We start from the raw sequence: 16,889 nt of genomic DNA on the forward strand, positions 1-16,889 counted from the left end.
TCATTGATGTCAGCTGTGTTGGGACAGTGTATCAGGCCTAGGCAGATGCAAGCACCCCCAGACATCAATGATCATGGATAGTGTGCTGTGAGGATAAGCCTTCAGCTGTCTGCTCAAATGACACCCTGGGGCAAGAGCCAAATACTGACTATTTATATTTTGTAAATTTGGTACTTGCGGAAGATCTGCTGTCTCTGGCTGGAGTCTCATGTGACTTTGGCACGAATCTCTAGCAAACTCAGCATCCCAGCATCTATTTTTAAACATACAGCCTTCCGTATGTCAACTAGGCCAAAAACAAGCAGCCCAAGTGTTCAGTCACCTGCTTCCACTTACTCCTCTTCTGCTACTTAATCGTTGGAGACAAAGGGAAGTCCAGTGCATGATGCTCAAAAAGAAAGAAAAAATAAGAAAGAAAAGGATGTTGAATGAACAGCAAGACAATTGGGGTGGTAACATGTCTAAGGGGAAGAATGCCAAGCATTGGGCAGCAGAGCTACTCAGCAGGGTACGTACAATAGGCTTTGCCCGATCTGTGTGGGGCAGGGTTCTTGTGGATTTCTCCCTCATCTCCCAAGCACATTGGGGAGAAAATGGAAGGCTTTTATAGAATGACCACAGCTGAGGCTTTAAGCTACACAGTACATACATGATTATATTACAATGCTGATCTGGCTGGACTTTAATTGTTGCTGTTTCTGGGTAGAATCCAACGTTAGTTCTCCATAGAGTGGACATATTGAAATGTATGGGACTTGTTAGCCACAACTCATCTAAGTCCCACTCGTTTCAATGGGTCTATTCTATGGAGAACTAACATTGGATTCTACCCCTGCTTCACAAAATGTGTTCAGAAGATATTACTGAAAACCAAGCATTCTGGATTCTACCTGAAGTAGAAAGTATGTAAACCAGTTGACACAGGAGCGGCTTTTCTCTTTGCTTTCTGCATGAAAAATGTTCCCAAAATAGGTGAAGTTAAGTACTGCAAACATGTTCAGATGTGTATGTCACATGCACACTTTTTACATATTAAGGTATACACTTAAAAGAATCTTAAGTGCACACCTTAAAGCATTATGATGAAGTAGCCTTTATTCTGTCTTTGAACAGAGCCGATGTTTACATTTTGCAAGTGCATCGATTCCCTATAAAACATACTGATAACGTATGGATTATATACATTGTCTTCTGAGCTGCCCTGTACTTTGTCCGTTCTGTAAATGTATTTAAAATGAGGGTCAATCCTGGAAAGTGCAATAAGCATGGAGTAGACACATTGGCAGCAGAAATAACCTTAATCCTATGGAATCACTAATTGTGAGACTGATTATCTTCCAAGAAGGTCGGCACTTCCTAACTTGCAGTACAGTACACGGTCCAGATCTCACATTGCAATCAGAAGGGTTGCCATGTCAAACTGGACACTGGACCCAATACCGTGAAACCCTCAGATATAACAGGAAATGTAATGTAATGTTGGCTTCTCCTGCTCTTTCTCTTCTCAGGCCTGTCATTGAGGCAGCAAGCAGGGTTCTAGGTGTGTTGTCCAGGAGGTGGGGAGATGTCAGGACAGGGGAAGGAAGAAATAGGAGCGTCTATTTCTGACTACACTGAGGGGTTTAAAGGTGTGTGCCAAGGTTGAGAGATGTTACAATCCTATTTTCTGACAAAGGTGAAATAATCTGCTTGCTCTGCGCCCATCTGATGAGGTCCTTCTGTGCATCCCACTGCCTTCTGGGGCACAACTGGTGGGGACATGTGAGGCCTTTTTGTCAGGTTTATCATTTACTTGTTCCATAGGTTTTTCTTTTTGTTTAGTTCTGGGTCTCCCTTAGTTTTTAATGAATAATTTTTATGTAATAATTTTATTTGTTGTTACATTTATATCCTGCTTTTTTTCCTCTTCCAAGGAGCCCAAGGCAGATGACATGTCCCTCCTCTCCATTTTATCCTCACTAAAACCCTGTGAGATGAGTTAGGCTGAGCCCAAAGTCACCCAGGGAGCTTCATGGCTAAGTAGGGACTCTGGATCTCCTGAATACCTGTCCAACAATCTAACCACTACACCACACTCTTTCTCTTGCCGCTTTTAGTATTCTATCAATTTGTTCATATTTTTATTAATATTATTTTATTGGCTGCTTTGTTGGTTTTTGGTGTAAGCTGCTGTGTTTTGATTTGGCACTAATGCATTGGAGCAGTCAAAGCAGGATAAGAGGTTTTCATCAATAAATTAAATTGTTACAGCTTGGTTTGAGCTGAGTAATTTAGTAATGAATAAGCCTTTTCTTGGATTCAGCAGAATTCTGGTGGCTACTCAGAACAAATTGCAGTTGTTGTTCATTTCTGCAATAGTAGTATTAAAACAATTTGCCTTGAAATACAAAATGGTAATATTAGGGAAGTTCATGCAAACATGGCAGTGCCCAAATTATCTTCACAATTTACATAGAAACAGATTTAAAAATAAAATTCAGCAATACTTTCAAACAAAGGTTTACTGTGGACAGCCTGTTGAGACCATTTATTTTGGTCTGAAAAGCCCTGATATGAACATCTACCCTCCCCCCACCCCCTGCATTGTGGCAGTAAAACATACTTAGTTGATCTTGAAGCACAGCAAAAAAGATGAAAAAGCAAACCAGAACAACGTGCACCCTGATTTTGAAGATATTCGCGTGTTAGAGATATCATGGATTTGGCTGCTGACAATACCAGGTTCTTGAATTTTTCTGGTCTGGGAAGTGACAGGGATCCTAATCCTGTGGTTTAATTTCCTTAGAAATTTAAGGATGCCTGGAAATCAATATGGTAACACCTCCCTTGTCTTTTGCTGCCCAGGCTTCAAGAGTGAAACGTGCCCAACTCTGGTCTAATGTGCCCCAATGATGTTCCTTCTAGCAATTTACAAAATATTGTCAACAGATACAAAATGAACATCTTCAAAACAGATTTGTTTAGAAAATCTACTAAGGGACCAGCCAAGTCTACAGTATAATTAAATTAATGACTTCATAAATGTCAACTTTGGTAATAACCTTGCTTTTCTTGCAATGTACTATTGCTCAGCAGGAGAATAATTCACTGGTGATTCTTGATCTTCCATTTGGAAATTGCCAATTCAAAATCTCAGATGTGGCTTAGTGTGGCATGGTCCAAAAGGCACAGGCTGCAGCTATTTTGGTGAAGCCAAGCAGACCTGGGTCTCTGGTCACTGCCTGGATGGGAGACTGTCTGGGAATCCTATGTACACTGTTTTGAGTTCAGCTCCATCATGGAAGAAAAGGGGATAAAATTAACAATAATGCTGATTGCTCCATAGCAATGCTGCATTTGTTCTTCCTTTATATCCCCCCAAGGTGAGTTTTGGGAGAGGTAAATGCATCAAGAAGAGAACACATGGATCTGTCCTTGCTCTGTGAACTATCAGGATTTAGGATAATGCAAATAGGCTAAAGAGTTGTTTATCTTGCAGGTCAGAAACTTGTCTTTTTCATTAGGCTTGTCAGGAATGTTGAACTAATTCTATTTAGGAAATTTTAAAAAATCAACAGTTTAGGTAGCAGGGGATGTGTATCACAATAGGTTAGGACACTGCCATTCTCGAGATAGCACATCCTGCTTTGAATATTTCTTTGTTGTACAAAGTGTTGGGATGCAAGAAAACCATCTTTTCTCTTTGGTGGTGATTTTTAGGCAACTAATCCTCCATTTTAGTCCTGACCCTGCACACAGACATGCACACACACACCCCGGCACACCACTGTCTTTCTAATTTTGGGGAATGAAAGCGGAGTAGATCTAAATGAAATGGTGTCTCTTCCCATTGCTTTAAAAAGGATTGCTCAATAGAGATTGCTGCCCAGCAAATGCTTATGAGGCGATTCCTCAGTCAGCTGCTCTTTATTCAGTATCATGAAAGCCAGCTCAGACAACAGTCCAAAAGACCCATTGCCTGCCTACAGGAAATCGGAGACAAATAATGGCCTCAGAAACGATAGCGAAGCAGAAAACATTGACATCTCTTCTTCTCAGTAAAATAAGCCGATTCAGTACGTCAGTATGAAAAACAGTGTCTGGAATGAGGCTCTGTATGCAGCTGCCTTTTCAGGAGTAATTTTTTTTAAAAAAAAATTTCAAGTGGCTTAGGTAAATACCTTTCATCTTGTGTCACCACAATGCAATATGATGATGGTCTTTTGTGTAATGAAGGTAGTATTGCCTGTTTGGATTTTTTTAAAAGCAGGTTGTTGTAGTGTCTATTTTTACCTGGCCTGTAGTGAGATGTGTTCTCTGGATTTTAGCAATTAAAGGAAACCACCCTTCTACTCCTTGTGAAATTAAGGGCGTTGTACGCCCTCTGCTGGGTTTACTGTAAAATTCCATTTTTTTTCCAGAGGTATGTGTGGAAATAAGATTAGGCTGAAATTGTCCTTCCAGTTTCCTGAAATTATTTTCCTCCTGTAAAAGTGGGGAGTGGGTTACTACTTTTTGGGGGGAGGAAAGAGATTTGCTGAACAGTGTGTGTGTGTGTAGTGTAACAGGGGTGACCAGTGGGCAACTTATGGCCCTCCAGTTATTTTGGCCTACAACTCCCATCAGACCTCGCCAGCATACCCAATGGTTAAAGAGGAGGAGAGTTGTAGGCCAAAGTATCTGGAGGGCTACAAGTTGCCCACCTTGCCAAGTGGTTCCCTTTTTTCTTTCTTTCAACACTTTGTGTTGTTTTAAAGCCCCTTGCCACTCACAGAGGCCCAAGGCTTTCTTTGACTGTGTGTTGCTCCCAAGGCATTTCAGGAAGTGTGGCTGGCAGGAAGCTGCGGAGAGAGCCACACACCGCTTCCGATGTGGCGTTCGTTGCTCTCAAGGCATTCCAGGAAGTGCAGCCAGTGGGGAGGTGTGAAGAGAACCTTGCACTGGTGTGAGTATTGCAGGACTCTTCTTTTAAAATAAAAATTATTATTATTATTATTATTATTATTATTAATAATAATAATAATAATAGAAATGAAATGCAAGAAAAAAATGGAATACCCCTCATCCCACATTTTAAGGGAAGAAGCACTGAAATGTCAGAAAAAATTCAACCCAAATTTACGTGGATTACAGGATCAGCCCAGAAGATGCCTTATATCAGGTCAGCCAATTTGTCCATCTAGCCCAGTATCATCCACTCTGACTGGCAGTGACTTGCCAGGATCTCCGGCAGAAATCTTTCAGTCATTTGTTCCCTGATCATTTTTAACTGGAAATGCCAACGATTTAACCTAGGATCTTGTGCATGTGAAGCATGTGCTGCTCTACAAAACCTGTTCCATAGCCAGGTGGTTCAAAGTAGGAGGTGAGAACTCCTTAAGAAGGTTGTGTTATGGTGGATCTGCCCTTGTGTAAAAACAACAACGACTCACAAAGGATGGACAGTTGCCCTTTATACAATTTTATACAACTGAATACAGCACCTAGTGAAATTCCCTCTTCATCACAACAGTTAAAGCTGTAGGAGCCCTGCCCTCTTTTGTATCTGGTCATTCTAATATAGCTCTTGCAGTTTTAACTGTTGTGATGAAAAGGCAATTTTACCTGGTGCTGCATGCATCCAAATGACACCTGCTGAAATTCCCTTTTCTATGTAACTGTTAAAGATGCAGGAGCCTCCTTTTCATATGGTCACCCTAAACTGATCAATGTCATCCAATAAGGAGTGCCAAACTCTGGTCCATGGGCCAAAACCAGCCTGTCGGTGGGTGAATCTGGCCTTCCAGGGTTCCCTAGATGGCCCTTCCACCCAATCCACCCACTGATCATTTGGTAGTTTTCTGGGTTTTGCTCAGTACTCCCCCATTCTAAAAGGTGCAAATGCCTCTCCTAAAAGAGCTTTAAGTTAAAATAGGCTGGTATTTTTGGTATTTTGGCCCAAATGCATCCTCTGAGAGCATTTCTGAAATTAAATTTTGCCCATTGGCTGAAAGAAGTTCAAGACCCCTCCAGTAATTTCTCATATGCATAACAAAATATTGCCATTGGCACTTTTAGATAATAGCACAGTGATATGGATGCTCATAACACAGTTATGGGCCACTTCATCTACAATGAAATTTCACAAGATAATTTCTACTACTCCTGTCCTGGTGATCAGGACCGTGTTTCATATGAGAACTGTCATCAATCCAGCAGCAAGCACAGGGACATAATCAGAGGAGAAAATCTTGTTGAGGGCAAGTTTTCACCTGTCAAATTCTTCCATGGGATTATGTATATGGGTGCAAGTCCACAAAAGGCTAGTGTGAACTTTGATGTATGTATAAGGAAGTGACATTTCTCGCAGAATCTGGGATCACAGAGATGACTGCCCAGAACCTTTGTATGTATATCCTGATTCACATTAATCTTTTTTCGTTTTGTTATGAACACCGCCAGCCAATGAGAGGATAACGGAATGAAGGATATCTGACAATATGTGAGATACAGACAGAATGGGTTTAACAAAATCCGTACATCCCTAGGTCAATATCTTAATGGGTGCTTCTAGAAGAGATGACCAAAACTGATCAAACTGATAAATTCCAGTTGCAGATAAATACATACATGGGTCTTTGTGACACGTGGATTTTATATATGCCCATGGAGATGAGAAAGACTCACTGATTTTTTCTGGAAATGCAACATACCACATTGACATGGGGCAGTGGTCTTCAACTGGTCCAGACCCAAGACCCACCTAGGACTCCCACCCTGCAACATGGGACCCACTTTCACAATTGCCCAACGTGGCGGCAACAGCTTTGCCGTGACCCATCTGGACTCATCCTGTGATCCACTTTTGGATTGTGGTCCACCGGTTGAAGACCACTGAGATAGGGTATGTCCAGATGGCCCCAATTAGGAAATCAGAAGTGCTGTTTTAGAGGTGATGGGCTGTAGCTCAGTGGTAGAGCACATGCTTTGCATGCAGAAAGTCCCAGCAAGCATAAGCTCCCTGTAGAGCATTTTAGATCTAGGTAAGCATTTTTTAGGGGTGTGTGTAGAATGTTGCCACTGTAGAAGGTGACCTGGAGTTGCCATCAGTGTATCTTCAAATGCCAGTTCTGTAGGTGGATAATCTGTTTGGTCTTGGTATTATGTTTCACCCAAGGCACTCTGCTATATGACTCAGCTGCAGCTTTTCCTTCCTACGCACTCACAAATGTTGTAACTCGAGAGGCTCACTTTGGAACTGGTTTTGTACCAAGTTTTAAAATCTCCGCGATGGGGATATAAATGTTCCATGGTGATGATGTGGGCTGAAGTCACAACTTGGCTCCTCCATGCTTCTTAATGGCTGGATGTTGCCAGGCATCTTTCAAACTCGACAAGGCATATAGGCTGTTCTAAGGCTGCTGGAAATCTCATAGGTCTGCGGGTTAATCAATAAATTTGCAAACAATAGTATTTCTGCAATGGCTAGTATCCTTAGCATAGCTGGCTTTCATCTTTCTCTCCCACTGCTGTGAGCACACGTCTCCTCTCCTTAAAGTTCTGCATAGGCTTCCTGTCACAGTCCACATCAAGCTTCCCCAACCTTGTGCTCTCCAGATGTTTTGGATTTCCACACTCATCAACCCCAGCTAGCATGACTAAAGGTTCTGAGGGTTGTAGTCCAAAACTTCCGGAAGGCTATTCTAGTCTTTATATGAAAGCACCTTTCCATCCCTCACGTGGTTCCATCCCTTTGCCTTTCTCTTCACCGTCTCCATTCAGCACAAACACATCTGCTGTTGTCCCCTTTGCCACCATCCTGACTCCTGTATCTGTTCCAACTAGAGGAAGCAGCATGGTAGAAGCACAATCCCTCTTCTGCCATTAATCACCAAGCCACTTCCCTCTCTCTCTCTCTCTCTCTCTCTCCTTTTGCCGGAGGCTTTCCTGAGCTAATCTAGATTTACCATACTCATATGTCTACTGCTGTCTGATTTTACTTCATCCACAACCCAGCTCTATGTTCTAGCATGCTGTTTGCATTCAGCATATTGAAATGGCTAATCTATATCTGTCATGCAAAATGTAAGGGAATCACCTTCTCCCTTGAAGAGATTAACAGCTACTGGCTAATAGGAAAATGGGTTCAGTGGCCATTTAGTAGAGCCAAGAAACCTTTGCTTAGCGACCCCAAATACTGGTCAGCATTTCACCTAAAATGCAAAGACAAGTCTTTTACCAGCTCTTACAGCTAGGGACTGGTAAAAAAACTTGACTTTGGTTCCAGCTGTGCTAGTTCTTGAAAAGAAAGACCTTACAGAACAGCTTAGTCTATGTGTTCAGAGTTTGTTGCATTGTGGAAACTGCACTACAATGTTCTTTGAACATTGTCTGGGCTGGATGCTGCACTCCTGACACTGCTTTTCAATTTGTACATTTATAAATGTGCGTTAGAAGATGCTGCAACTCTCAAGCGCTCTCTCCTTTCCAGGAAATTGTGTCTAAACTGTTTCTGAGCTTCCCACAGCTCAGGGAAGGAATATATATTAGTGCAGAGGCAGGCAGACTTTAGGCTGCAGGATCTACTTTATTTTTTTTTACTAGAATTCCAAGTCCACCAACTGGAACCAGGTGGAAAACAATGCTTCAGATAGGCAGTCATACACTAGGAATTAAGGAATAGACACCCTCAGCGCAGGAATATATGTTCAGTACCAGACCCAAACTCACAAGTCCTTTCAGAATTAGAGATCGAGAAAGATATAACAGTTTGAAATGGGGCGCTTCCAGGTAAAACGTTCTTAACACTAGTGATCAAATGGCATTCTGCAGCTATTCTATCTTTTCTTCCTTAACTAGTTTTTTTCCTAGTTTTTTTCCTAGTAAGAAAAAAGATGGAATAAGCATTGGGAAAACACGGAGGGCTACAATTTGAATACAACATCATCTGGACGCACACACACACATGTAAAATTCTGTGAATGAAGTGACACAATTGCATAATAACAACTCAGGCCTTCCAATAGGGAAAAATAAATAAATATGTCTAAAATATTTGAATTCCCAAACAGAAATGTAAAAGCAGAGATTAAAACTATAACATATTCTTAAAGGGGCATTGTTTCTGGGATTGTGGCATCTTTCCATTTGTTCAGTATAATATGAACAATAATGAACAAATAATATGTTTTATCAAGTTGTATTTTAGGGTCTTAATTTTTGTTAACTGCTCAGAGAGCTTTGACTATTTGACGGTATAGAAATGTAATACATAAGCAAGCAAACTAAGAAATACATTTTATTTATTTATTTATTTATTGCATTTCTATGCAGCCCAAGATAAGTGAAAGAAAATAATATAATCACTGGCTTCTTCTCATCAGGTGATAAGTTTGTATTACATTTGAGAAAATGTGGGCATCTGGTTTCTTCAGTAGATTTACCAGTTTGTAACCCACAAGACAGTTAGCAAGCAAGCCCCACTCACTGCCTGTTAGTTTCACTCTGCCCTTACCACAGGGAAGGGTTGTACTGAACTTGTTTTAAAATATTGAGAAGTAATTTTATTCTCATTCATTAACTGGCAGCTATAGTTCTTGAATGTGATTGTATTTTTAATTGAGTATCTTGTGTTGCTGCAATGGGTCCAGATCAGTCTGTGGGAAACAAATAACCTACCTATCACTCATAGCAAGCCATTCTACTTTGTTTTTGTCCATGGTGCTCATGCCAGCAAGGCATTTTACGTGCAACATAAAAATACATTGCTATCCTGAAATATTGTAGGAGGTGTTTTTTAAAAAATAAAATCAAAAAATAATAAAAAAGATTGTTTCCCTCAGAATCGTTTTGTGATGCTTTATTTAAACAGGTTTTTTTTTGTGTGTGGTTTGACAGCAAAGTCTGCCATCTTATGGTTTGTCTCTGAGTAACAGTTTATATCCTTTTATATAGCTGTATTTTGTGACTATGTGCTTTCCAAAAAAGCTTTCTTATGCAAGTGCTCTGCCTTATTCACAGAATTTTACAAAGGTGGGGAAGGGGGTCGAGATGCTCTTTCCCATGTTTTCCAACCGCTTCTTCCATCTTTTTTCTTAACACAGAAAATCTGTTAAGGAGAGAATGATGGAATAGCTGTGAAATATATTTTTACTCTAGCTTTGGAAGACCTGCCCCTCTCTGGAAGCATCCCTGAAAACTATATATTTTAAAGGTCTGCAAACTGAAGAAAACCTTATACACATATACGCATGTTATATTTTTTAAAAATAATTTAATTATTTACAATAATTTATATTGTATTGTGTATTTGTGCTTTTAACCTGTTGATTGTCTTACTATGATTTTAATTTTTGTGAACCGCCCAGAGAGCTTCGGCTATTGGGCGGTATAGAAATGTAATAAATAAAATAAAAATAAAATAAAAAAAACAAACAAAAAAAACATTTTAATACAGGAGGACAGGGCTTCTGTATCTTTAACAGTTGTATAGAAAGGGGATTTTCAGCAGGTGTCATTTGTATACATGCAGCACCTGGTGAAATTCCCTCTTTATCACCACAGTTAAAGCTGCAGGAGTCCTGCCCCTAGTGACCAGATACAAAAGATCCCATTTCTCTCAGGCCCTCCCCAGTTCTGCAGCAGCCATTTCAGGCTCTTCTGCCCTCCTCCTTGTATGAACCTGACAAACTGGAAACCTCTTCAACAAAATTGTGTTTAAATATCAAGATTGCATGTAAATCCATTAAGCGTTTGCCTTCATATGAATCAGCAACAGAATAAAAGCACGTGAGCTTTTCATCCTAGCAACACCAAATGCCTTACGCGCAACAGCAAAAGCTTCCCCTGAATGTGATCAATTGGCCAGTGTGCTCACATTCAATAGTGGCTCCCCTTCCCTGTAATTTATCTTATCCCTTGAGCCAAAAACAGAGGTGCCAACATGATTGTTATAGCAAGATATTGATGCGTTTGTTTGCAAATGGTATTTATCAGATGAGGGGAGGAAGGGAGAGAAAAAAATAACCCAATACTGCAGTGTCTAGGCACTTCTCTTAAGGACTAGTAGTGCATGGCCCCTCTTTGTTGTTCAAATGGCTTCTGTTTGAAACCCTGGCTGTCGAATGATATTCTAAATATAAATATGTTCTTTCTTCACTGTAGGGAGCTGAAATATTTTTATGTGACATTCCCTCTCTACAAACAAATTGCTTACTCACTGCTGCGGCAGTATGAGTCATTCATGCATCCCCTTAGGCTGAGTTCGGATGACACACTAATCAACGGTTGTTTCCCATTCTGTTCCTATTAACCCCCACCCCCCCAGTGGATTACTGTGTTGTCCGAACTCAGCCTCTGTGTAACAAGTGTATATTTTGCCCCACGCACCTAATGCTGAAGGCAGTGTAATTTTCTCCCTCCCTCCCCTTCATTCTCAGTCTGTGGCCTCATCCAGAGATCCCCGTTTTGTTCATTGGTTCAGCCGAGACCCCTCCCTGTTGGGTTCATGACAGAAGGGGGCAGCATCAGTCACACCTCTGACCTGTGTGTAACTCCAGCTGCAGCTAGGCCTCTGCTAGGTCTAGGGCTAACTAGGCCTCTGTGAATATGAAGCCCAGTTCCCGCTCGCGCTTTGGCCGAGAGAGATTTCGGACTGTGTATGTGAACAGTTTTGGTAACCACCACTGTGGCCCTGTCATTCATTATGGCAGGAGCAGAGACCATGAAAAAATGGCTCTGGCAGATGCCAGCCCCTGCCTTCCGGACAAGGCAATTTCAACCATTTCTGACAGAATAGGCTCAGGGGGAGCAGCTTCTATTCCCCCTATGGGTCAAAGGAGCCCCTGCTTTGTGCTTGCAACCACTAATGCAACACAAGCTAAAGGAGCTGGGACATGTGGTAGTCAGCCACTGAACGAAGGAGGGGAGGCCAAGGGGGACAAAGCCAGAAAGGTCCCCAAAACCAAGAAGATTCTGGCTTCATCTTCAACGTACAAAGATTGGAGCAACAAAAGGGCAGCTGCAAGCTCCCCAGTCTTCAGCAATCAGAAAGAAATTGGTATGAGGAGAAGCTGTCATGCATATTGTTCAACAACAACAACAACAACAATAATACAATGATACACTCTCTGCCACAATGGTTCTATTTTGGGGGGGACTAAATTCTGTGGTCCAGTATAATCTAGATCAAGAGTCTGGGTGGAGATCTTTTCTAGGAATGTTGAATTAGGGAGTGGAATTTTTCTTAGCGCAAAACATAGCGTAAAACAATTCTGCTAATTCAGTGGCCAGCAATAACAAGTTAGTCACATGACTAACCACATGATTTTAGGTTGTGAAAGCTTGCAGTCCCAAAGCTTTCCCCTCTAAAACTCATGGAATTATCCTATCTCAGTTTTCCATTTTAAAAATTCTAGCTCTTGGTAAAAAATTAAAACATTCCCTGATATATGTGAATGCAAGGGCCAGAAACTGAAACCTCGCTAAAAACAACAGGCAATGCAGACATATATACACCACAGGCAAAACACTCCCCCTTCTAGCCCATAGGATGGGTGGCTGGGCATGCCTCAGAACAAAGCACTGTGGAGCAGCCACCAGCCATTTTTGTTTTCTATGAATGCATCGGGGCCCCAAGTTGGGCCCAGAACTAGAAACAATCTTAAAAATAAAGATGGTGCTGGAGGCTGATGCTGTTTTGCAGCATACCAGCCTCCCAGTTAAAAAATAGTAATTTAAAACCTTTTTTTTAAAATAGTAAGGTTCAGGGAACCTGGCAGGCACCAAGAGAAGTGTCCGGGAGTCACTATGATGCCACATTTGGGACCCCAGTAATAGATAGTCAACATATGCCTATTTTGGATTTCCCTTAAGTTCTAGCTGCTATCTGAAGCAAAAGATGATCTTTATGAGACCACATCACACAGTACCCTCTGGATGTTGATGGTTTCAAGTGATATGAAGTATTGATCTTTGAAAATAGTTTTTCAGAGATTTGTGCTTAGACTTGCACCATGATTGCAATGGAGGAGAGAAAATAAGATTTCAATTAGACTTGTGTGATCTGATTTAATTCTGTGATGTCTCACAGCCACATGGCATTAGTTTGATATCAGTAGCTTAAATGGGAGCACGAAGTAAATACAATTCAATTGTTAATAGGTTGCTGTCAAGAGGCTCAAGGAGATGCATTTGAATTCCCTGCTTCCTTGGAAAATGTGATCGAGCAACAAAACGAAAAGGTAGAACATCAGTAGAACGGCTCTAGAAATGTTTATTTGTTCTGTACATGTGTGCTGCTTTGGGACATGATAACATGTTAAGGAAGCAGCCTTGTACCCCCAATTGTGGGGTAAATTCAAAATGCTGCCCACTGAAGAAAAGAGTACTGATTTCTAAATTAAAATGCTAGAGTTCAAGCTTGCTTTCATGTCTAATAATCTGGAAGCTCCTTGCCCTAATCCCAGATTTGTAGATTCTGATGTTAATTGGTGGTGAAGGAGAAACACTTTGCACATGCTCAAAAGCACTCACATCTCATTTCTCAAATTCCACAATTAAGTCCAGACATTGAAAACATCTTCTAGAGGGCTAAACTCTGGCTGAAGTTGAGACACATGCTTTTCTCTTCATATTGTAGCAGATATTTTGAGTAGGTAAATTGAACTGCGGGACAGTGCCCATGTTCATATGTGCCTATATGAGTGCCTCTGTGGCTCAGTTTGGATGATTAAACAACTCATGGTTTGTTAACCCCAGTACTAGACTGGGGTTGTTTGCAAGCAGGCAGGAGCGAGTGAGCATGCACTTAGGTTCAAACTCTGGGTTGTTTCCTCCTTCAGCAGCCCAGAGTTCCAGTAACACAGGAACAGAGCGTTTTTGGGTTGTTTAGCAAAGCAGAAGAGGCTGGTCAGGAGCAAGATTGCTCGCTCCTGTACCTTCACCAAAAAACTCATAGTTTGTTCACCATAGATTGTTTAATAGACCAAACTAGGTCTGTGTGTCAACATAAGTTCAGGTCAAGAAGAGTATGTGATGAGACAAGATATGTTCCCCAATGAGGGCAGAACTACACATTACAGGAAACATGGGGATGCAATCCAACAGGGCATGCCCATGCCACATTTCCTCCCTCTCTGCTGTAAGGTATGAGAACACTTATCCCATATCACCAATTCATCACTTTGTGTAGTTCCTCACCTCCACTTCACATCACTGGCTGCTGCTGGTTGGAGGTGGGAAAACACACAACGTGATGATGCTACAATACTCGTTCCTACATATCATAGGGAAAATGCATCATTTCACCTTGACAGCTGAATTTCTAAGTACTCATCTGAAGAAGTGATTTAAGACTGCTTCACATATGATGCTTTCTCATATACAAAGATAATCTCTGTGTAGGGAAAAACCACAGATGGTGTTACTTGTGAAGTATGATGCAGTCTTCTGTGATAACTTGCCAGGAAATGAAGTAGGTGCTGGATTTGCATACATGTGGCAAAATAAATGCTTGCCATGCACTTCACATTATTTCCCCCTACACAAATTTTATTTCTGTGAAGGAAGAATGTAATATGTGACATGTTTCATAGGAGCCTGGAGAAAGTTGTACAAGTAGCATTTGGAGGAATAAGCTGTCCAGTTCTGTCCTTCAGGTGAATGGCTAGTGCTGCCAGGCAGGCCCTTTTGCCAGGAAAGAAGTGTGGATGATGAAGGGGAGTAAGGGGAAATACTTCTGCTAAAATAATCTTTATTATGTGTTCATCCTGACCAACAGATTCTCACATGCAGCAATGGGATGCCTGTCAGTCACTGACTGGGTTCAGACATCACAATAACCCATGATGGGTTAATTAAGCCACGATGCCTTAATTAACCTATCATGGGTTATTGTGTCATCTGGTGGGAAGTGCTTTTTTTAACCCATGATGGCTTATTTGGCCAAAATAACACACTCTATAACCCACTGTCTGCAGAGTGGGTTATTTAAGCTGTGGGTTCTTTTTGGCTGGCTACAAAGCTGCCGCTCTGCTCTGATTAGGAACATGTTAAAGGGACCAAAACAGCAGTGTTGAGGAGGCTGACTCTGAGGTTTGGTCCTGATCCTGCAAACCTCCAATGTTTTCTAGGCATCTCTGCCTTTTTGGTGCACTTGGGACTTCTGCTTCTCTGGAGTAAATGGTCAGGGGTTTGATGGTGGATTGGGTGCCTCCCGACTAGAAGAGATTGTGTGCGGACTTTTGTCTTAATCCTGCAAACCCTCAAGGTTTTCTAGCCACTCCCCATTTTGGGGATTTCCCCTCCTTGGTGAGTTATCGCACAGAGTTTTATGGTAGATCAGATGCTGCCTGAGTGGGGGAGGCTGTGTATGAAGTTTTGTCCCAATCCTGCAAGTGTCCAGTGCCTCAGTGGTGAAACAGCGCCACTGCTTAGAAGGGAGGTCTGCAGCAGGATGGGAGGGCACGGGGTTGAATCAAATTACACACAGTAGCTTAATAAGCTACTCACAGTACCTTATTAGCACGCTCGTGTGGTGGTGGATCATGGGCCATTTAAAAAATAAGCTACTGTATGTAGCTTATTAACTCATCATGGGCTATCATGACTTATGTATGCAGCCGCTATGTATGAGATTCTCCACACAGTCACCTACTAAATGGATGGTTGGTGAAGTTTTTGAAGGGAGGAGTCCTAGAAGGGCAAGTGCATTTAAAAGGGAAGTAAAGAGAGTTAGTCTTAGTTCAAAAAGTTTGGGAAATACTGAGCAAATTAGATTATAGGATTTGTTGATCAGGGAAGGGACTAGACTATATTAGTAGAAAGACACGTTTCATTCCATCTCATAAATGCACTTCTGTGCTCTCTGAAAAGTTCACCTAATGCCTGAGGGTGAAACCTGACATGTTTGCAAAATTGGCAACTCGTTATTAGTTTTATTATGTGTAAAGTAATCAACTCAAATTTAATATATCCAAATGTCACAGATGCATGATTTAAAATGAGGAAAACTACTACCTACAGAGGAATATTTTAACATCTTTTTATATGGTATCTGTTAAATATTTTGCAAAGAAAACAAGGAATATGCCTCATAATTCAGCATTGTAATTCAGCATTGTAATCTAGCTTTCAGCATTGTAATTCAGCAATTTAATCTAGCCTTTCCCAACCTGGTGTCCTTTAGATGTGTTGGACTCCAAGTCCCAGCTGCCCCAGCCAGCACAGCCAATAGTAATTATGGGAATTGTATGTTGGGTTATTGTGCCAGAACTTTTCTCTTTCTGGAACTCTGTTTGTGCTCAGAAACAAACACACATCACACAGGTCTTACACAGCAGAGCTGGTTTATTTCCTTCAGGCTTCTGTGCAGTTCAATTCAGATCAGTTCAGATCAGCACACTGAGGCATACACAGAGAGCAGTGATCTTAGAGCAGTGATCTTAGAGCAGTGATCAGTTCCATTTTACACAAGTGAGAAACTATATACAGATCTACACAATTCTTATCTACATTACATACAGCTGTGATGAGGCTAACTTAGAATCTTGGCAAGGTTCCCAGAACAGCCTCTATCTCAAGGTAATTGCCCACAGATAGACTTTCTCTGTTTAACCCTGAGATAGCCATACACACACAATTTTAATGACTAAGCAAGTATTTCTTTTCATATACTTAACAGTCCTCCTCTTGCGCATGTTGTTTAAATTGTGTTACAATCTGAGACCCAGCTTTAAAAGCATCTCTTTGTGTTTTACCATTGATACTGGTTTTGTGAATAAATCAGCCAACATCATTTCAGATGGACAATATTCAAGCTTAATCCAGCCCTTCTGAATTATATCTTTCACATGAGAATAACGAACATCCACATGTTTAGTTCTTGGTTTACACTTTTCAGATGTAGCCATACTAATACATGCCTGATTATC

At 41.2% G+C, this 16,889-nt stretch overlaps 1 protein-coding gene across 1 annotated transcript in view; it reads left to right on the forward strand.

The window, feature by feature from the left end:
* The first annotated feature begins 287 nt into the window (after nucleotides 1-287).
* The window catches only part of NSG2 (neuronal vesicle trafficking associated 2), a 112,113-nt gene continuing 95,511 nt past the window's right edge, over nucleotides 288-16,889 (forward strand). The window contains exon 1 of the mRNA XM_063120623.1: nucleotides 288-508. The gene's annotated coding sequence lies outside the window, so the exon portion shown is untranslated. The remainder of the gene's footprint in view (nucleotides 509-16,889) is intronic.

Source organism: Elgaria multicarinata, chromosome 3 (assembly GCF_023053635.1).
Source record: "Elgaria multicarinata webbii isolate HBS135686 ecotype San Diego chromosome 3, rElgMul1.1.pri, whole genome shotgun sequence".
NCBI lineage: Eukaryota > Metazoa > Chordata > Lepidosauria > Squamata > Anguidae > Elgaria > Elgaria multicarinata.